Raw genomic sequence first — 23,808 nt, forward strand, 5'->3', positions numbered from 1 at the left:
AAAAGAGAGACTGTGTAATAGTTAATGACGCACAGAGAAGTTTCATTTAAATTGAGGTGTAGCATGACGTCTGCAATGTTGTTCATGCAGTTTTAAAGGCTATGAAGCTTGAGAAGTTTGCTAAATTAACAAGAAAAGGTTTATATTCCTTAAAATAAAGTAGTGTAAGTATTCTGATAATGTATTTGTACCATCAGTTGGTGTATAAAATGCCGTTAAAACACTGTTTCAGAGACGAGATGTGAGCACTGTACACTGCGCACACTGTACACAATTATTCTGTCAACTAATGAAGAGAAATATGATTAATTATTCCCAAACAAGGTTCAGATGAGTATTGTTGTGATTTTGCTCACTTAAAAGAAAAAGGAAAAAGCTGAGCGGCTTATCAACTGACAGCAGCTGCAGAAATGTTTATTCATGAGCAAAAAGCATGCTCTGTGAATATAGAAAACATATATTTATCTGTGTGTTGAATCACTGGATAAATGATATTACAGCATTACACAAGAAACATTAAAGACCACCTGTTGGCAACTGTGCAGTTTAATTTACACACATAATACGAATGCATCATATGTCAGACTAAGGATTTGTCTTTTATTCCTTTACATGGTGATGTCAGATTTATTTGTTTTGTGTGACATTTTGTTTATGCAACATTCAAGCCTGACTTTGTTTTTTCCCAGAAAACTAAAGCTGATTTCCGTCCGATCAGTTAGATTAAGCTATATTGTACATAATGACTTATGATCATGACTTATGACACATTTTGTAAAAGAATAATGACCTCCTATTTAATGAAGAGAAATTATGTAATCTTTGCTTATGAGACAGCAAGAGCCAGACAGTAAGAGGCAGACAGGGTGACAGCGAGGGAGAGGAAATACGGTGATGAATGAGAAAGCTGATGAATAAGGCAGGAAAATGGAAAAAAGAGAAAAAAGATGTATATAAAGAAATAAGAAGCAAAGGTGAGACAGAATGAGCAAAAGGTGAAGAGGAAGAGACATTAGAAAAGAGGAGACCTTCAGCAACTGCAGAACAATAAATCAAGGCAGAAATCAGCCACAAAATGACCTAATACACACACACAAACACACACACGCACAGAGAAACACATAATCAAGTAAATACAGCAGTGAGGAGAGACACGAGGGGAGAGAAGTGTGAGATGAGAGCAACTAGATTTGACAAAATGCATAAACACACACACACACACACACACACACACACACACACACACATGCACGCATGCACACACCTGTATCCACACACACACATCCACATGCTGATTACATGTGTGGATACACTGACATTTAATCCGGCACCCCTTACAGTGCTAACATGATTTTCCATGGCAAGGTAATTAAGCAGCTCAGCAACCTGTAGACTCACTCTCTCTCTCTTTTTCTCACCCATTCTCTCTCTCTCTCTCTCTCTCTCTCTCTCTCTCTCTCTCTCTCTCACTCTCTCTCTCTCTGACTCACACAGAAAACATCTTGAAAATACAGGCATGATATAATGAGTCCTGTTTAGCTTTATCTCTTTAACACTGTACTATTCATTAACAATGACAAAAGACAAAACCTGCCCGAGGGCATAGTGTTTTTTTGTGTGTGTGTGTGTGTGTGTGTGTGTGTGTGTGTGTGTGTGTGTGTGTGTGTGTGTGTGTGTGTGTGTGTGTGCATAATAAAATCTCTAGTTAAGCAGCCAATTAGACCCTTCATCCTTTGACAGAGTGCAGCAGCTTATTCCCTTTATCTTCCTCCTCGACTCACTGTACAGCAGCATACGTGAGCATGGATGAATCTTGGTGTGTGTGTGTGTGTGTGTGTGTGTGTGTGTGTGTGTGTGTGTGTGTGTATGAATATCATTCATGCTGTGAGGACATACATCTGTTTGCAGTCACATTTTGTGGACTCACCTTCCGTTTTGGGAATCAGCCTTAGGTTAAGGGCATGTTCAGTATTAGGGTAACTCTCAAGGAAATGAATGCAGTCATTGTAATGTCCTCTGAAGTGACTGTGTGTGTGTGGGGGGGGGGGGCTGTCTTCGCATGACTTTTTGCATTAGTGTATACACAGGAGCTACAGCATCTGACATTATCGCTGTGATATGTGACAGCATTTGAAGAAAATGCAACTGGAATGACAAGACAGAAATATAATGAAGGTCAATGAAGGTTTGTAGCGTCCCACAAAGCCTCTACTAACATAACACACACACACACTTTCTCCAACACATGTGCACAAACACATGCACAAAATCGCTCCCTGACTCACAAACACAAACACAACATTTCAAAGGTTAATAGTGTGTTCAAATGCCTTATGCTCCCAGTCATTTGTCAGCATTAGCTTTCTAAAAGGGACAGTTCACTGATATGCAAGGGACTGGCATTTTACACAGTCAGAGCCATTCATTATTAATAGCTGTCATGGACAGAGGGAGGGAGTAAAGAAACAGGGAGTGTGTGTGTGTGTGTGGGGGGGGGGGGGGGGGGGGGGGGGGGCACCATAAATCAGTGATGACATCAGGAACTCCACAAAATCCAAACCGGCCATGAAATTAAAATTCACTGATCGCTACCACTGCATACAGCATTTATGATGTGCTGACTGAGACACAATTTCATGGCACATTCAGATGCATTTTCAGGCAGGACACTCACATCAAGCTTTAGTGTTTGTTTTTAATATACAGTGTGTGCCCAGGATGGCAGCGTTGATTCAGAGTGGATTATTCTGGAAATAAAGTAAACTGAACCATTCATTTTAGCATGATGCTGTATGCATTATGTGTTTGAATTTGGCGGTGTGGCTCTTGCTCATATGATGCTCTGGACTTAGCCTGGAGATTGCCCAGTTGTCATTTCATTTTCTTCTATGCACAATTAAGGCTTTTAGTCCTCAAATCAATGTATCAAATCACAATGTGGAATCAGTGTAACTGGCCGTTTGCAGAGGATCAGTGCCTGAATCTGCAGCTCTTCTCAGCTTCAGCTCATTGTTAATCTGTCCAGCCCACAATCACTGACTGTCTTCCTAGCGTCTTGTTCAGTCGCAGCAATCAGTGAAAAAGCTCTTAAAACCACCTGCACACTACCTGCTCAGCACCAAACAGCAGATAGTGATGAGCCGCTGAACAGAGCGAAGCATTTAGCAGCTAAAGAGACAAGAGATATTTCCCTCAGGAATTGGTGGACGCCAAAAACAGAGCTTTGAGAGGACAGGTCTTAGATTCATCAGGTGTCCAAAAATACAGCTTCAAATGAATGAAGCTGCTGCTCAAACTTATGACAGGAGTTTTTAGCTGGTTTTAAAACAGAGCCAGTTTTAATACTGATGCCTCTGTATGGCTGTACATGACCAGACAGCATTTGGAACGTGTATCAAAAGCTCCACATCAAGACATTTGTGTGTGACAAAGATCATCTCTTCAGCACTCGTGCAGGATGAATGGGTGACTGGTTCTGGGTGGAAACCAGAGTGTGTGATGTCCTGTTGTCGCTCAATTAGGCTCCTCTCCTCTCGTCTCTAATGGGTCTGTGCATCCTTCCTCTTGCGAAGCTAATGGAAGACACACCTAGCAGCTGGCTACACAAGATCAACATGGCAATCATCCACACACACCGATGCAGACATGCACACACATGCACCCACCCATACACACATTGACAGGAAACAATTTGGCAGCTCACTGGACAAACTGGTGGTTATTGGTCATTTTACTGTAATGGTCATCTAACAACTCATCAGCTACAAACACCACCCTTCCCCACATCACATCTATTGTATAACTGCAACCATTAAGAAACCATATACCATGACCACTGAAATTACAGGTTTCTGAGCATCGCTCCAAATCAGTGCACACGGTATGATAACCTGCAGGTAACCACAGCAACAGTGCTTCTGCTTTGTGCTCAACCACCAAACTGGTGAAATGGAGCTAAACATGAGTCAAACAAACTGCAAACTGCTTCATTGATTGTAGTTGTGTGGCCACAGCACGAACACCCAATACACTCCCGGATGATGCACTTCAAGGTGGTGCATTCTTCAACTGTCTCTTATTTATTATTTGTGTACATCTGAACAATTAATTAAGTAAAAGTCTAAACAATGTGCTGCATTTAAACCAAAATATGTCCTTATTTATCTATCTATTTCTATGAGCCCATTGTAAATGGGCCAATGCTACGTATCACAGCATTTATAGCCTCAGCTACTTTGCCACACCCGTCCCTGAACAGGCCTCTCTGTGCGAACACACGCGACTCAAAAGACAACACTGCAGCGCACAAACAGAAATACAATAAAAATACCATAAAAACTTAATGAAACGATTCAGGCTTACATGTCTGATCCCTCAGAGGAGTTCCACATATTGATGCCCTGAGCAGAGAAAACAGTGTGTCCAAACAAGGTTTTACAAAAGGCCACCTCTCAATTCCCCCATTCCCAGTTATATCTGTGTTCATGCTTTGACCTTTGAATGCAGAGCACGAATATTCATTATCCTCCTGTCTCCTTTTTTCCCCAGCCCACTCTTACACAAGTTTTACACCCTTAATGCAGATAAAATGAACTTTTATTGCAAGTACTATTGGTGAGTGAAAAGAGGTGTAGAAATTATCATTCCCTCTCAAAAGCCAACCAAGAAAAAACAGATTTTAAGGTCTTTAAAGATCCCAAACTGGACACGTTTTAAGAAATGAGAGTACTTTCTTGAAATAATGAGGTTTGATATTTCTAGTATTTATGTACAGGTGTAAGATTTAACATGAGCACAGGGGTGCTCTCCCCCTTCAGCAGATGACTGTGAGAAGAGCTCTCTACTGTCAAACTCTGCATATACATCATTCTGCAAAAGTAAACTAAAAATACACAAAACACATTTTGAGGACACAAAGATAAAAGAGAAGACGTAAATCTGTCAGCGTCAGATTTCAGACAAGAATTGTCTCCCAGAGCAGAGGACGCAGTCCGCAGGTACAGGGGAGCACAGCCAGAATGGATAAACTCACATGTCTCTGACAATTTGGTTGACATTTTATTATCAGTACTTTCCAACTGCTGAGAATTGAGCAAACATTTCCTCTGTGGTTTGTGGCATTGTGCGAAAAATAATGTTTTTTTCAATTAATTGTTTTATATGTTGTATTATTTTACCCTATTTTATTTACTTTACTTATTATCTTATGAACTTTTCTTCTTTTAAATGTTTATTTATTTATTTATTTTTAATTCCAGTGTTTCCTCGGCAGGTCCTCCACACTGAGAGATGTGTCTGATCTGTTGTAGCTGTCCTCAGGCCCTCTTGGCCCGGCTGGTCGGGCAACTCCCTACCTTGGTGTGGGGTCCACCAGTCTGTCGGGCTCGGGTGGGCCCGGGTGCGGGTGCCCCCTGTGCTCACAGTCCCTGATGTCTCTCGGTGTGGACGACCCCAAAGGTTGCATTCTCCTCAATCATTAGTGCCGTGCCATGTCTCCTTACCCGTGCTATTCTTTGCAGTAAGAATGTGTGTGTGTGTGTGTGTGTGTGTGTGTGTGTGTGTGTGTGTGTGTGTGTGTGTGCATGCATGTAGTTGAGGGTGGGTGTTTGTACATATGGAGGGTGGGAGGGATGGGTTAGGGTTGTTGCTTTATTTTGATTTATATTGTTTTTTAACTCCTGTGAAGCACTTTGTGTTGCATTTTATTATGTATGAAAAGTAGTATATAAATAAAGTTTGATTTGATTTGATTTGATTTGATTTGATTTGATTTGATTTGATTTGATTTGATTTGATTTGATTTGAATTAATAGGTGTGATTTCTTTGCGCACACAGGCCTCAGAGGGTCTGAAGTGCCTGTCATCACATTCCTCTCCGTACCCGCTCCATCTTTTCCAGCATCTTTTGTCAGCTCCCTATTGTTCAACATCCATTCCTCCATTGTGGGACAGGCCAGCCAGTGTACCTCTATGAATAAATTACTGCTGGCCTGGGACCTAATGATACAGTAACACATAACAAGATGGAGAGAGAAAGATGACAGGATGACAGGAGCTGATGGGGGGGATGACAGAACAACATCAGCACTGGGAGTGGAAGGAGGTGAAGGAGAAGGAGGAAAAAGTGGAGTGAGGAGCAGAGAGAGAGATGGGGGGGTAGGGTGAAAGAGAGATGGAGGATGCCCACTTGGTCTCAGCTGTAATGCATTATGTATCAGAAGTGGCAGACCAGCAGGAAAAAGCATATGAGAAAGTGTATTCTCACGTGTTCCAGTGTGTGTGTACATGAACAAAAGAGCTCTATACTGTACAGAACAAAAGCATTCAACAGAACTTTGGATTTATTATCGTTACAGCTATCTTTTTGTATCAAAATCAAAATCATACATCAAAACTACTGGTGAAAATCTTATTTTTTTCTTATGTTTGTTTTTAATATACAGTGTGTGCCCAGGATGGCAGCGTTGATTCAGAGTGGATTATTCTGGAAATAAAGTAAACTGAACCATTCATTTTAGCATGATGCTGTATGCATTATGTGTTTGAATTTGGCGGTGTGGCTCTTGCTCATATGATGCTCTGGACTTAGCCTGGAGATTGCCCAGTTGTCATTTCATTTTCTTCTATGCACAATTAAGGCTTTTAGTCCTCAAATCAATGTATCAAATCACAATGTGGAATCAGTGTAACTGGCCGTTTGCAGAGGATCAGTGCCTGAATCTGCAGCTCTTCTCAGCTTCAGCTCATTGTTAATCTGTCCAGCCCACAATCACTGACTGTCTTCCTAGCGTCTTGTTCAGTCGCAGCAATCAGTGAAAAAGCTCTTAAAACCACCTGCACACTACCTGCTCAGCACCAAACAGCAGATAGTGATGAGCCGCTGAACAGAGCGAAGCATTTAGCAGCTAAAGAGACAAGAGATATTTCCCTCAGGAATTGGTGGACGCCAAAAACAGAGCTTTGAGAGGACAGGTCTTAGATTCATCAGGTGTCCAAAAATACAGCTTCAAATGAATGAAGCTGCTGCTCAAACTTATGACAGGAGTTTTTAGCTGGTTTTAAAACAGAGCCAGTTTTAATACTGATGCCTCTGTATGGCTGTACATGACCAGACAGCATTTGGAACGTGTATCAAAAGCTCCACATCAAGACATTTGTGTGTGACAAAGATCATCTCTTCAGCACTCGTGCAGGATGAATGGGTGACTGGTTCTGGGTGGAAACCAGAGTGTGTGATGTCCTGTTGTCGCTCAATTAGGCTCCTCTCCTCTCGTCTCTAATGGGTCTGTGCATCCTTCCTCTTGCGAAGCTAATGGAAGACACACCTAGCAGCTGGCTACACAAGATCAACATGGCAATCATCCACACACACCGATGCAGACATGCACACACATGCACCCACCCATACACACATTGACAGGAAACAATTTGGCAGCTCACTGGACAAACTGGTGGTTATTGGTCATTTTACTGTAATGGTCATCTAACAACTCATCAGCTACAAACACCACCCTTCCCCACATCACATCTATTGTATAACTGCAACCATTAAGAAACCATATACCATGACCACTGAAATTACAGGTTTCTGAGCATCGCTCCAAATCAGTGCACACGGTATGATAACCTGCAGGTAACCACAGCAACAGTGCTTCTGCTTTGTGCTCAACCACCAAACTGGTGAAATGGAGCTAAACATGAGTCAAACAAACTGCAAACTGCTTCATTGATTGTAGTTGTGTGGCCACAGCACGAACACCCAATACACTCCCGGATGATGCACTTCAAGGTGGTGCATTCTTCAACTGTCTCTTATTTATTATTTGTGTACATCTGAACAATTAATTAAGTAAAAGTCTAAACAATGTGCTGCATTTAAACCAAAATATGTCCTTATTTATCTATCTATTTCTATGAGCCCATTGTAAATGGGCCAATGCTACGTATCACAGCATTTATAGCCTCAGCTACTTTGCCACACCCGTCCCTGAACAGGCCTCTCTGTGCGAACACACGCGACTCAAAAGACAACACTGCAGCGCACAAACAGAAATACAATAAAAATACCATAAAAACTTAATGAAACGATTCAGGCTTACATGTCTGATCCCTCAGAGGAGTTCCACATATTGATGCCCTGAGCAGAGAAAACAGTGTGTCCAAACAAGGTTTTACAAAAGGCCACCTCTCAATTCCCCCATTCCCAGTTATATCTGTGTTCATGCTTTGACCTTTGAATGCAGAGCACGAATATTCATTATCCTCCTGTCTCCTTTTTTCCCCAGCCCACTCTTACACAAGTTTTACACCCTTAATGCAGATAAAATGAACTTTTATTGCAAGTACTATTGGTGAGTGAAAAGAGGTGTAGAAATTATCATTCCCTCTCAAAAGCCAACCAAGAAAAAACAGATTTTAAGGTCTTTAAAGATCCCAAACTGGACACGTTTTAAGAAATGAGAGTACTTTCTTGAAATAATGAGGTTTGATATTTCTAGTATTTATGTACAGGTGTAAGATTTAACATGAGCACAGGGGTGCTCTCCCCCTTCAGCAGATGACTGTGAGAAGAGCTCTCTACTGTCAAACTCTGCATATACATCATTCTGCAAAAGTAAACTAAAAATACACAAAACACATTTTGAGGACACAAAGATAAAAGAGAAGACGTAAATCTGTCAGCGTCAGATTTCAGACAAGAATTGTCTCCCAGAGCAGAGGACGCAGTCCGCAGGTACAGGGGAGCACAGCCAGAATGGATAAACTCACATGTCTCTGACAATTTGGTTGACATTTTATTATCAGTACTTTCCAACTGCTGAGAATTGAGCAAACATTTCCTCTGTGGTTTGTGGCATTGTGCGAAAAATAATGTTTTTTTCAATTAATTGTTTTATATGTTGTATTATTTTACCCTATTTTATTTACTTTACTTATTATCTTATGAACTTTTCTTCTTTTAAATGTTTATTTATTTATTTATTTTTAATTCCAGTGTTTCCTCGGCAGGTCCTCCACACTGAGAGATGTGTCTGATCTGTTGTAGCTGTCCTCAGGCCCTCTTGGCCCGGCTGGTCGGGCAACTCCCTACCTTGGTGTGGGGTCCACCAGTCTGTCGGGCTCGGGTGGGCCCGGGTGCGGGTGCCCCCTGTGCTCACAGTCCCTGATGTCTCTCGGTGTGGACGACCCCAAAGGTTGCATTCTCCTCAATCATTAGTGCCGTGCCATGTCTCCTTACCCGTGCTATTCTTTGCAGTAAGAATGTGTGTGTGTGTGTGTGTGTGTGTGTGTGTGTGTGTGTGTGTGTGTGTGTGTGTGCATGCATGTAGTTGAGGGTGGGTGTTTGTACATATGGAGGGTGGGAGGGATGGGTTAGGGTTGTTGCTTTATTTTGATTTATATTGTTTTTTAACTCCTGTGAAGCACTTTGTGTTGCATTTTATTATGTATGAAAAGTAGTATATAAATAAAGTTTGATTTGATTTGATTTGATTTGATTTGATTTGATTTGATTTGATTTGAATTAATAGGTGTGATTTCTTTGCGCACACAGGCCTCAGAGGGTCTGAAGTGCCTGTCATCACATTCCTCTCCGTACCCGCTCCATCTTTTCCAGCATCTTTTGTCAGCTCCCTATTGTTCAACATCCATTCCTCCATTGTGGGACAGGCCAGCCAGTGTACCTCTATGAATAAATTACTGCTGGCCTGGGACCTAATGATACAGTAACACATAACAAGATGGAGAGAGAAAGATGACAGGATGACAGGAGCTGATGGGGGGGATGACAGAACAACATCAGCACTGGGAGTGGAAGGAGGTGAAGGAGAAGGAGGAAAAAGTGGAGTGAGGAGCAGAGAGAGAGATGGGGGGGTAGGGTGAAAGAGAGATGGAGGATGCCCACTTGGTCTCAGCTGTAATGCATTATGTATCAGAAGTGGCAGACCAGCAGGAAAAAGCATATGAGAAAGTGTATTCTCACGTGTTCCAGTGTGTGTGTACATGAACAAAAGAGCTCTATACTGTACAGAACAAAAGCATTCAACAGAACTTTGGATTTATTATCGTTACAGCTATCTTTTTGTATCAAAATCAAAATCATACATCAAAACTACTGGTGAAAATCTTATTTTTAGATCGCAATCACGCAAACGATTCATCATTTGTTGATTGCTACCAGAAGCATATTCTGAGCTAGAGGTGTCAAAACTATGGCCCACACCTTAATTTAAATGGCACATGAGTTATTTTAAAATGAAAATTATGTTTGGCTTGCTGACTATATTAAAATGCAGCTCCTATTGAAAACTCTGTGTCAATATGTGGGAATCAGTCACAGGAAGCGTTCCTGCGTCAGAGCCACCCAGCTGGCTGATCTGATGAGTGTCCTGCTGGAAACTGTTAATCTAATCCAATCAAGAGCCTTTAATCACTGGAGTTTCGGGTGTGATTAATATATCTGCATACGAATGACAAAGCATCACTCCTTTGGACCTGTGGCCAAGTCAGGACCCTGACATCTTTCTGCAGATTCAAGTGTACAATAAAAATTACTTAAAGTACTCACTCATTGGGATAGTCTCATAGATCAAAAGGCTCCTGGCCCAGAACTATACACTTTTTTTCTCCATGTGGCTGCAGGCATGAAATGTCTGGAAATCCCTGTTTGAGGCTCACTGTGTTGTGCTGAAAACAGCAGTAAACTCTGTCTTCTGGCAGCAGAAAACACAACAAATTTGGATGCAGGGACGGAAAATCAGGGTGAAGATCAGTTTAAATTGATTAGCTTGTTTTAGAAAAAGAATCCAGGCCATGGTAAAAAAAAAAAAAAAGAAAAAGAAAAACAGTAAGTAAAATCATTTAAGTAATAAGTTTCATCCCCCACATTCACAAAAGTAAATAAGATTGGCTCATCTATCAAAGCTGTGACTCAGGGAAGAGGCGTACATGCTGTTAACAGGCACTGAGATTAAGAACAAAGAACCAAGAGGAGGTGAAAGAGGAAGAATTGGAGGCGCAGACAGGAGAAAGGCACACGGTGAATTTTGATGCTCGGTACTGATGCATTTGACATCAAAACAACAGGCCCTTAAAAATGTCCCCTGCTCCCGCTAACACAAAAACACAACAGCAAATTCAGTAAAACAACATCTTGACCAGCGAAAGAAACAGAAAGATGCAGAATGACATATAAAGAGAAGACAGGAGTATGTACTGCACAGGACAGGAGGAGGGAGAAAAGAGAGGGAGGGAGAAGAGGAAGTGGGTAGGAGAGAGAAAATACACAGGAGGAGAGTTTTCTCGTCTCTTGATAAAACAGATACACATCTAAAAAATGCAGAGTACCAACACAAACAGCTAGAGGAAATAATTAAAGCCTCTAAAATCTGAGATCAAGGAATCTATGAAACATAACGGTCACATCCATCAGAGCTGTTTTTATGTCATTCTGCAGCAGAAGTAGCATTGCAGTGGATGCCCAACATATTTTCAAAGGCTGACTTTCAATTGTTTTCATTGCAATGACAATTACAGTGATTTGTTATTTAATTTACTGGCTAATGCTTTGGCTGTTGTGGTAAATTTCATTTGAAAAATATGTCAGCTCTGATTTTTGTAATGTTTCACAGACCAGACCCTGTGTTTGGCCAAGAAGTGGGCAAATTATGTTGATGTCTTGCTCACAATGACAGATGCAGTCTGATTGTGCTCCCCTTGAAAGCACACAGAAGAGGGTAAAATAGGAAATGCACAAAGCAGAGCGTCTCTTCAATGCAAAATGCTTCATCAACAGCTGGAGCTGCACATGGTGTGTTCCCCTTTTCAGCTCTGTTTCATTAAGTGCAGCTGCTGTTTAAATGTTTCCAAACAGAGGAGAATATGAGGTTTTATTGAAGTCGCTATCTTGTTTCTTACTCCCAGTGCAGCCCAGAAAACCAACCCTTTCTGACCGACGGCATATCAATCAGATCAAGGAAACAAGAAGTCAGAACAGCACAAACACTATTAGCAAACATGAGGTAGAACTGCGATTCAAAGAAGGCTGGCTCCTATCAGGACTGAACCCACCTCCTCATTACTGACTTCAAATCGTTAGCAATATCAAAGTCGCCTCCCAGACTGCCTGGTTAGGGACTCTGCCCCGATGCAATATGACCACAGAGAAAACAGCCGACGGTGCGGCGCACACAATCTCTCGTCCTTATCGAAGAGGTAAAAGATGAGGATGAAAGAGGCAGGCGGTCAAGAGGAGAGAGGCAGGGCGAGGGATAAACACACTGATGCAGATGCAAAGAGAAGGAAAAAAGGAGATTACAGCAGAGGTAGAGGGATGGAAAAAGACAAAAGAGATGAAAGCAAGTGTGCCCCTCTCTTAGACATCAATCCACTCCACCATGAGGACGCTTCTCAAAGAAGACTTTAAATAGGTGCAATGGGCCCATCAAAGACTTAAACTCTTCCTGCGCTCCTGACAACAAAGACACACAATCTCTCTCCACAGCAACTTTGATGTTGAGCAGGAGGCTGTACCTGGAGACACCCCTGAAACTACGACACATGTACACCTGTAAGCTCCAGGTGGAGGGAAGCAAACCCGAGCTGGAGGCACACGTCTGGAGACATGCAGCACACACTTCTTTCATATAATATCTGTTTTTTCTTTTAATGTGCTCAAATGTAGCTGTCTGCACATGGATGTACATTTACAGTATGTTTGTGCAGACATGCAGAAATACACGCATGTACAAACAGAACATATATCCCTGCAAGGACCCCCTGCTGGCAGTAAAAATTGTTCATTTTTTGCTTGACTTGACAAAATGTTGAAGAAGTAAAGGAGAAAAAAAGAGACACCAGACAACAGGAAGAACAGGAGACAGTGAGGGAGGCAGAGATGAAGAAGTGCCTCTGGGCAAATATGAATGTGTGTGTGTGTGTGTGTGTGTGTGTGTGTGTGTGTGTGTGTGTGTGTGTGTGTGTGTGTGTGTGTGTGTGCATGATGGGATAGGTGAAAAGTGACCATTTGGGGTCACTGATAACAGAAAATGGGAAGGGGCACACTGACAGATGTATGTATAATAAAAAATATTTTGCAGGACAGACAGCTCCTCTCTCTTACACACACACAAACATGCACACACACACACACACACACGGCCGCGTATTGAACTGAGAATAAACACACACAAGAGTCTTATTCGTCTTGACAGCAGGGCAGCAAAATGAGCATAAACTCTAATTAAAAACTTCAGATTCACACTGCAGAACAGTGTTTGCATCCGTGTCTATCTGTGTGTGTCTGTGCGTGTGTGCGTGCGTGTGGTTACTGGTGTCTGTCTGCGTGTGTTATCATTTAGGGGTTGTAAGAGTTTCAGAGACAGACATTGTTGATGGGGCGGCTGCTGCTTTAACAGCCAATCAAACTGAGGAAATACTGTCTGAATGCAAATGAATTCCACCCCGTCATACCAGCCCGTTTCACAGCACTTCTCTGCAAGACTTTCAAGTAATTAGTTATGTGACTCTGTGTGTGTGTGTGTGTGTGTGTGTGTGTGTGTGTGTGTGTGTGTGTGTGTGTGTAAGCCTGTATTTATGTGTGTGCTATTTCTTCTTTAGCATATGCAGCCCAGGGCAGAGTGTGTTCCCACTGGAAAACAAGCATGGGTCAAGGACAACCTTTGTGCGTTTGTCTGGGAGCACTTTCTAGTCTCTCCACCACTGTGTTACATGCATGTGTCCTAAAATGTGACACAATAGGTCAAACAAACGAAGGCACTGTCCAGCCACAAAGGACATATTCAACTGTTATCTCATTGCAAAACACTTCAGATATAACACTCACAAACATGTCCTGCCTTTAATTGATGTTGCAATTACTAGTCGATTAATCAATTAGTCAATCACCACAACATCATTTTAATATTCGATTAAAGCATTTAAGACATTTTTCAAGCCAAAACACTTGCTGGTTCCGGGTTCTTGAGAAGACAGGACCACATACAGATGTGCTCTATTTATAGACTTCTTTATTCAAACAGCATTATGGTGAATCAGAGCCCAACATTTCGGCTTAAGTCTTCATCAGGGTCAGACAAGAATAATGTGTTTATACACGTATACCAACGTGCATTTACAAACATCAAACATGCTTCTAGTTCACTGATCAAGAAAGCAATCAGCAGATTCATCGATTATGAAACTCATTGATTGCAGTTTATCTATTTCACAGACAGTGGGATGAAGCCCAGCAGGTCATTTTGCCCTGAGTTCCCCAAACAAATGAATACAGCTCTGAGGGTAACTTTGTAGGAAATTTTTGAATATTAAAAGATCATTTAATGGACCATTCAAGATGTCTCACCATGTCTCACATTTGGACATAGATCCAGATTTCATGTTTTCATACTTATTCACAATACGACACCGGCCTATTGTTACTCACAGTAGATGTGTTCATTATATTTTTGCAAATCCCGTACTTAACATAAATGCATCCAACCTCTGCCACAGTTCAGTTGGTGTGAGTTGATTTATAACTATACTCTGCTGTGCATTTTAAAAGCTTCTGGTACAAGCACTTAACATTTCTGTTCATCTGCATGTGGATCTTGTTGAGGAAATGACTGAGCTCAAGAGCACTTTGTGACAGCGTGGTATACAGAGTTAGTTCAGAGTTTACATAATGCCCATCACCAGTTCTCTCTGAGAGGCCCCTTGATGTCTTCGTTCTCTCGCGTATGATGCCAGCTCTGTGCGTCTGTCTGCAGCTCATCACCTCAGATCAACATACCTTCGTACATTTAAACATGTTATTCTTCCGAGTGGTAGCACTTGATGCTGCACCGCTTGCAACAATTTATTCAGTCTATTAAAAATGGAACAAATCTCTTCATTTCCATCATGTTTATCTGTTAATAGGATTAATATTCTGATTGTCCTGATCTCACTGTTCACATGTAAGGCCTGACACATAGGTGGGTCTGGTCATGTAGTTAATATGTTAACTCCACTCTGTGGTCTTCCAGCAGAGGACTACCAGGTGGTTGTCGTCAGGCCTGCCTCTATGACTTTAGCTGTGCTAGGTCAGTGTCCTCTTTAAATCCCTCCTCAAAGCTATTTTATTGCAACTGAATTTCTATTAACTAATTCCACTCAATCCCATTTTAAAAACTTGATGGCTCTTTTATGTGTTAAGCTCCTTTATCCTCTACATTCATTATATGATTGTGTGTCTTGGTTGACTTTTCCTTCATCGGTTGGCCCATGGTTTAACCTGCTGTGTTTGGGGTCTGACTGAACTCAGCTGTAAAGCACTTCGAAAAGTGCCAATGAAAAAAAGTAGTAGCAGCAGTAGTATTTATTATTTAGAAGAATATATATATATATATATATATCTGTCTGCTTTAAAAACTTGTATTACAGTGCAAACAATTAAAATACCTTTCAGCTAACTGAAGATCTCTGGTTCTAGTTTCTCAAATGTGAAGATTTGCTTCTTTAGTCTTTTTCATATATCATTGTAAATTGAATATCTTTGGGCTTGGGACTGTCACAGCGTCACAAACCACAATGGGCTCTGGGAAATCACTTTTCTATTATTACTATTTATTACTATTTTCTGACATCTTGTTGAATAAACAAGTCATGGGCTGATTGAGAAAAGCACCTTTGATGCATTCACTTTAATAGAGATTCTGCAGACTATAGCATGTGACTGTAACCTTCTATTGTCTGCATCAAGATGACAGTTTATCTAATCAGACTTTAAGTGCTGTTCTAATTACACACAGAACAGTCAGGGCAAGACTCGGCGACAAGAGTGTATGTCATTGTTATAAAAAATACAGAAATTTTTGCACACTGGTTTTTGCAGTACTGGGTGTACTTGCCATATCCAGTCTGAGCAGTAGAAAAGCAGTGGGGAGCACAGGGGCCCTGCTGATTTTCTATTTGAGCAATAGTTAACTGCAATCATCCGGTGTCCCTGGTGGAAATGAGTTTGAATTAAATGGTGGGAATGAAAACCAGCAGGACTGGCAACCACTGGTCTAGTAACGGTAACGGAGGGGTTTAGGAACTCAGGAATGATCAAAATATAGGAATATCATTGCAGAATCACATATAAAAATATTCAGTTTAGAAGATTATTGGGGGATAAAAGATACTTTAAACCTTTGATACAATAACTAAAGGCAGCACAATCACCCAGTGTTTCAAATGACATTTACCTTAATAAACCTAAAACATAAACATCAGTGTTTCATGACTTTCTCAACTTCTAAATCATAATTCAAAATGTGCCTGTTCTTCTCCAATGTTTACAGACAGTACTGATATGAAATACCGACACAGTATCATTTAATGCCAACAACCTGAAATCAGCTTTTGTTTAGCGACAGCTGAAACTATTTTTGGGTCGAGCCTGACCTTTTGTTTACATTTGGATCACACATTGTGCCTTCACAAAACGTTTCCGCATCTCTAAAAAGTAATTCAAGTAAAACATTTGATGAATCCCAAAGTATGACTGCTTGGATTCATTTGGCTGACAAGTACACACTCAGCTGTCATTTGTTCAGTGCTTAACCATATTCCCAGGAAAACGGAAAACGGAAGGCCGAAAAACCTCCAGTAAAAATGTGCAGCAGCCTTGTAACACACTTGTCACGAAGCCTTTGAAGAAACACACCTTTACAAACACACACACACACACACACACACACACACACACACACACACACACACACACACACACACACACAGGCTGAGTCACACACGTTCACATGACCAAATGTGCTGATGAACATGTGCGTACAGAAAGATCAAAAGAGGAAGACATGACATCTAGGACTGACAGAATATACAATAATACCCCTAACCTGTGACACCATTAGTTGCCAGGCAACCTGGATGACTCTTTGGATGAAACACCTGCCCTTCATCTATCAAGCCATCCCGGCAGCCTCTTCCTCTCCCTGTCACACCTGTCCCCCTCTCTCTCAATCTCTGTCTGGCAGGTGGGCTTTCAAGGGTGGAGAGGTGGGACCGAGAAGTGAGAAAGCACAAAAAGGAGAACAAGGGATAGATGGAGGCACTGGCGCACAAACGTGGTGATGAAGAGAATAGAATTAGTCGGTCGGAAATAACAACAAACCACTAAACCGATGCAACGCTCAACAACAGGGGCCGTATGCAGACAGTGAGGACAGACAGATACACAAACAGTCAATAGTTTATTGTCCATGTGATCAGAACAATCATCACCATGTTTCCATGTAGCAATGAGCATAAAAATAGCTGCCGAGCGCTGAAGGAGCTTATGTCAAAATATTGGATGCGTAGTCGCCTGCAGACAGAAATACAATCAGCCTTTTGTGAAAATTATTCCAATGTATGAGGCGTGTGTGTGTCTGTTTATGTACGTGCAGTGCATATATGCTGTCATCTCGTTCACTGCAAGCACTGCAAGACCCCTGAATGTCCAAAATGCCACACTTACAGCCTGTCAGTGGCTTTATCTCTGTGTGAGTCAATCAATAGGGCTGATCGATAAGAAAAAGGCCTGCAGTCAGGGCAAGAGGAAGCAGAGCACAGGAGCACACTCTGCGAGTCTATTGTAAAGGCCGAGCACAACAACGCCGACCATAACGTTCACAACAATGACATCAATATAACTTTGGACAACAAACTGCTAAATCTATCGCTCAGAGCAGTGACACACACATCTGCAGCTAATGCTAAAACATCTGCTCCATCAACAGCGGCAGCAAACACAGCAGCTGTGGATTTACAACAGCAACATCAGTAATATCGGCAATAAAAAATATTAGAACAGATAATAACACACAAAAGTAACGACATGCAGCAAATAAGACAAAATGAAATCACTTCAGCTAAACGGCGTCATGGGATTCACTGACACCATTTCAGGCCCCTTATCTGCACAAAATGGACACAAAACCCACAGGGATGAAAAACAGGATGTGAGAGTAAGTAATCACTCCTCGCTACACTGTGAACTTGCGAGATTTCGAGCTGTGTGAAAGCATTTTTGGCGTCTGCGAATTTGAGATTCATAAATAATTCACTTCAGTCATCTTGTGTCATTTTTATCTCCCACTTTCCAGCAGTTACTTCAAATAGTCACTTCTGTTTCACATACAGTGTGCCACTGCAGGATTTAGTCTTACTACCACGTTTGTAAGAGATCAGGTGTGGGGGTAATTCTCACACCCACGCTCACACCCGTCTAAAGAGAGACACACATGTTACCTGCAAAGATCACATGAGTAACGCTGCACCTACACAAACTAAAATAGATCACACTGAAACTGGAATGACCTTCAAACTGAAGTAGTCAATGCAAGATAATGCCATGTTTATTTAAAGTTATTTACTCCTCAGCCTATAAGTCAAGAGCGCACACACGCGCACACACACTCACACACACACACAGTACATACACACACCTCTGCTGCCTATCAATTAGGGTCTCGCGGCACACACAGAAGTACTTGATGCTGTTTTCTAATTAAACCAAAGCTGTGTCCCAAACACAGCTGCCTCACCTCCCACCTTAATCTCTCAAGAGAGCGCGCTCTCACACACACACACATACATAAACACACACGCATATGCCAGTTCTGGCCACTGACAAAAACATCTTCAGAAAAACACCTCACACACACAGCAGTGGCTGTCCATTGCATTTCTGAGAGCAAAACAACTGTACAAATACACACACGCACACTTGTAATTTATATACACTGACACCCTCGTAAACACATACACACTCTTATACACACACGTCTGCACGCACACACAGAAACACCTGTCTGTGGCAACAGTCCATAGAGATAAGAAGGCTGACAGGAGCTGCTGGAGCCAAAGCTGGGAACCATGGGAGCTGTCAGGCTCATTTCCCCGTGACACCTCCAGGCTCTCTCGCTCTGTCTCTCTGTCTCTCACACACACACACACACACACACACACACACACACACACACACACACACACACACACACACACACACACACACACACACACACACACACACACACACACACCTTAAGCTCAACCTAACTGTAACTCTAGCCTCCGTCTTAAAAATACCGCTTCCTAATAAGGTGTGTGAAACAGTCATAACAAGTAACCAGCTGGCCAGGTTGTCTATTCTTGTGCAGAACCCACAATAGAAACAGCAGAGATGGCATGAAAACATGATAAACACTGCAAAAGCACACAGTCACTCATGACATGTACCATGATATGGACAACACAATGACAAATGAGGTGAAATAAATGGAATTGTTATAGGGGGAAAAGAGACAGCAACAATAATAGATTCACTTCATGCAGAGGGAAACTTACTCTTGATTATATTTATATGTGAAAGTTGTTCTTGTGATAATTAAATATAATGAACTGTCCAATCACAGCTGCAGGGCAGGTCTGCAGGTGTGATTCATAAAAGGTGCCTTAGGGTTCAAGAAGATCATTGTTTTCACATCTTCTCCTCTGTACTGCAGCTTGTCAGAGCTGTAAGGAACACCAACAGGTACTCCCTAAATACTCCCTAAAGCCATCTAAACTTCTTCATGTACCACATACCTGTAGATGCTTCACAGTGAAGACTAATTGATCTCCGCTCACAGTTTGATAGAGAGGTGCATGAGACTCATTCAGATTAGCTCTGTTATACGTTAAATCTAAGACTAAAAGTTAGTTCATTTTCTCTCACTCGTTCATCTTAAGAGTAAATAACATATAAAACATAAAAACTCTTCCCTCTACACGGTGTCTTTTTGACTCCATACTGGTTCCATTCATTTATCAGGGCACAGTACTTGTGTGATGCACAGATCCCCCCCGCCCCCTTTATTTTTTCACACTAAATAGCTATTAGTGAGATGCATCAAATTGGATAAAACAGGAAATCACTGGCAGATTACAAGACAAGTCAAGGAAAACCAAACAGCGTTTAGCTAAAACAAACTCTAAAATGGATTTCCACTCCATTGACAATAGGGACAGCTCCATTACATCATATTATACAGATTATTCTCTGTTTAACATTAACGTTAAACAACTTGTTGGCATCGCTTAATTAATGCATCCATCTCCTTCCCTCTGGCTTAAATACAGACACAGTAGCAGCATACTGGCTTTGTTATGTTATTTATTGAGTGCACCGAGTTCAATCAATTCGGTGCAGTGGTGTAGCTAAACACCCCTTACCACTTATCTGCATTGCCTTCTTGATTTGCCTTGAATACAAAAGAGACTTTCCTCCCATCCTGGTGTATGATCTTCCATCAGAATGTGCATCTCTTAGCACGGGGAAAAAGTTGATTCCACATAAAGTTTCCTGTTGCTTTCACTTTTACTCAGATGCTTTTTCTTTAACCAGAAAACAAAAATCACACGTGGGTTTCCTCTAGGCACTCTGGTTTCCAACCAAGGTCCACAGACATGCTATTTAGATGAACTGAAGACTTTAAATTGGTTATATGCGTGAGTACAATTCAGTGTCGTTCCATGCAGGGAAACTGTATACATTTACATACGCTTGGCTGTATGTGTGCATGAAGCAAATAAAATACTGCCACTGTGTCTATATAACATGTCTATTTCAATGTCTTCAAATGTTTAAGTGTGTGTTTTATGCAGCTTAAATATGCATGAAAATAAGTGTCTGAGTGCGCCTCAGGATGGCACTTAAACAGTTCATGTGTGGATGTGACCTCCATTATCCACACTGGTTCTGTTAGAGCTGCACATGGAGAGCAGTGGAGCTGTGAGCGGAGCAGGGTCAGAAAGCACTGTTCTCCACTGTATATTAGCATTAGAGGTTATCTCTCAGTGATAACCTGTCTGCTTCTCACGTCCAAGAAAGTCTCCTGGATAATTTGATGATACTAGGTTTCTGTTACAGTGTGCAGGTGGGATTTCTTTTAGCTGTTTCAGAAGAGTAGAGTTTATTCTTCTGCTCGGTACGGCCAGAGGCACAAATCTGAGCTGTCGCAAATTAAAAATGATTCATCTTTGCGATGAGGATCGAAACACTTCACCGGTTATTAAAATCACTTTGGAGCCAAATCCAGAATCCCAAACTTAATTTATTAAAATTGCTGAATGTGTTATCAAAATTTCACAGCTGTTTGCAAAGCTGATGTTTGGTACCTAAAAACTCCTGAAGAGCCAACCGTTGTCTTCCTTCCACTCTTACACTCTTGACATTTGACTTTTTATTACAGAGACAGATTTTCTTACACGTTCGCTCATCTTTCGTTCTGATGATTAAGCTGGAGGAGTTTCACGGCATCCAGGCTCTGAGAGTCACCTCATAATATTTCATTTATGCAGAAAATGAATGGGAGCAAGCAAACCCAATAATTAATTCAGTTTAGGATTTGAAAAATAATTGCATCCTAACATTGCACTTGAACTGGGGGCAGCTCCATTTGCTCAATTTAAATTATTTTCTGTTTATTTGGATGTTTAAACAGTTCATGATCTTGTGCATACGAGAAGCAAGTTAAACACTTTCAATAATCTTCTGCCACCCAACAAAGTAAATACACGTATCAGCAGATTGAGTATTTAAGTTGTAGTTTTATCTGAATTCTCTGTACACTCGGAGACAATCAAGTCCAAATGTGAGTCAGTGATTTCACTGTTTTTAAGCCAAATGTTGTGCTGAAGTGCACACATTCTGTCGATACACAAACATAAACACTTGGTAAAGCATGCAAACTCAATTCACAACGCTTTCTCTCTGCTTCCTCTTTGCTCTCACTTCCTCCCTCTCCCCTCTCTGTCTCTTTTCTCTCTCTGTCGGTCTCTCTCTCTCTGAATATTTTAGTATTGATGAGCCCATTACTGATGATAACACAGTGCAACATCAGCATCCTTTCTCTCTCTTTTTCTCTCACACACACGCGTGCACGCACACACACATGCTCACTCATCAGGAGTCGGGTTACAACTCTGCCGCCGCTGCTGCTGCTGCTGCTGCTGCTGCTGCTGCTGCTGCTGCTGCTGCTGCTGCTGCTGCTGCTGCTGCTGCTGCTGTGTATTTCAGTGCTTTTCTATGTGTGGCTATGACTGTGTGTTGAGCAGGAGGCCTGGGGATCTGACTTCCTGGCATCAATCCAGTAAATTGCAATATTTTTCAGGCCGAAGACCGCTCACATGCACACCCGCTGGCACACAAACACACACACCCAAATACAGATTAACATGGTTGATGCCTGATGGCTGCTAAAATGATGCAAGATGATAACAGCAGATAAACAAAGTGCACTGAACACGAAGATGTGGTTCAAACAGAGCGACATAAAGACACAAACATCACCAACTGGAGGTGAATGGTCTTAGTTTCAGCAGAATTCATGCGCGTGGTTCCTCAAACTGCAGAGCTTGGCACTCGAAGCTACAATCCAGAGTTTTAAACCCTAGGAAACCATCACAATGATAAAAAAAAGGCTGTGGATGTTCAGCCTAAATGCTTATATCTGATCACAATGCTCTATCACAAGACAGGGACATATTCCAGTGGGTACAGGCATGACAGCTGCTCCTGTGTATTTCGTGACAGCATCACACTTCGTGACCTTAACCGACGCTGGTCTCTAAGTCAAACTGAGAGGCAGGTGAGACCAGCTACTGAAACTAATTGCATGTCAGACATCACTGACGTCCGCCTGGCAGATTCATTATTCCTCCACGTCTCTGGGTATTTTCTCCAAGACTGACCAACTAATGCCCACCATGAGAAGCTTAAGTCTTTCCTGACAAGCACTGGTGAGGTGAATAAGAGCCATTATCCTCCACTCATTTCCCTCATTGAACTTCAAACACCTTAGATGAGGATTTTTTTTCAACTTTTACACAAAAGGGGGTTGAAACTCGATACGAGGGAAGATGTCTCTAATATTTTGTGCAGTCAGTGCATGATGGCATCACAATGTTACTGTCCACAAATGATGCAATTCAGCTATGAGAGAGGGGGAAGGGGACGGACAGTGTTAAAAAAAAAACACAGAGTACACACATCAAGACGCGTCCCGAGGGAAGCTCTCACCATACATATACAGTATGTGCATGCTGTTTGACCAGCCATGCATTTCGATCACAATCATGGAGACTCAGTCAGCAGCAGATGCGTCACTAAATCTGAGAGCAGCCGTTGTGTGTTTACATGGCAAACTTTCATTTCAAACAGAAGAAACCTGGTTCAATACCAGGAGGGCGCTCCTTTATTAACTAACATTTAGCAAAACGTGGAGCGCGACCCTGACATTTGAAAGCTCATTTTTATGGAGACAGGCAAGGTAAACATAGACGGAGGGAACAGCACCGCCACAATTAACAGTCTTAACAATCAGCACACAGTTTAATGAGCACGCCTCTGAGACATTCTCAACACATAACAAGCGCTTCATAAAAACAGTGGCCTGCTTCGCTGCATTGAACTGTTACATTGATCATGTCAGCCCCCTTTGATCCACGGCACATATCTGCTGTCCTGTGGAAACCACTTATCTCCAAAATGCCAATTTCAAAACATCTTCAGGGTCTAGAATGGCCATTTGTGCTGAAAAACCACTTTGTTTTAAGCTCTGTGATGATGCATTTTGGAGGTTTCAAAGGAGACAACTGCACAGAGGGAGCATTTATTCTCAAGTTAATCCAAAAACTTAAAAGGGCCAAGAGTTACCACTCTCTAACAAGGCGTTCTTTACAAAGGGATAATAGATTGGAGATAATAACTGTATTAATGGATAATAAATCATTAACTAATGC

The 23,808-nt window shown here is 41.7% G+C and overlaps 1 protein-coding gene across 1 annotated transcript in view; it reads right to left on the reverse strand.

The window, feature by feature from the left end:
* Positions 1 to 23,808, reverse strand: part of LOC139336002 (cGMP-dependent 3',5'-cyclic phosphodiesterase) — a 143,784-nt gene that overhangs the window by 119,062 nt on the left and 914 nt on the right. The window lies entirely within an intron of this gene.

This window comes from Chaetodon trifascialis, chromosome 9, assembly GCF_039877785.1.
Source record: "Chaetodon trifascialis isolate fChaTrf1 chromosome 9, fChaTrf1.hap1, whole genome shotgun sequence".
Classification (NCBI taxonomy): Eukaryota; Metazoa; Chordata; class Actinopteri; order Chaetodontiformes; family Chaetodontidae; genus Chaetodon; species Chaetodon trifascialis.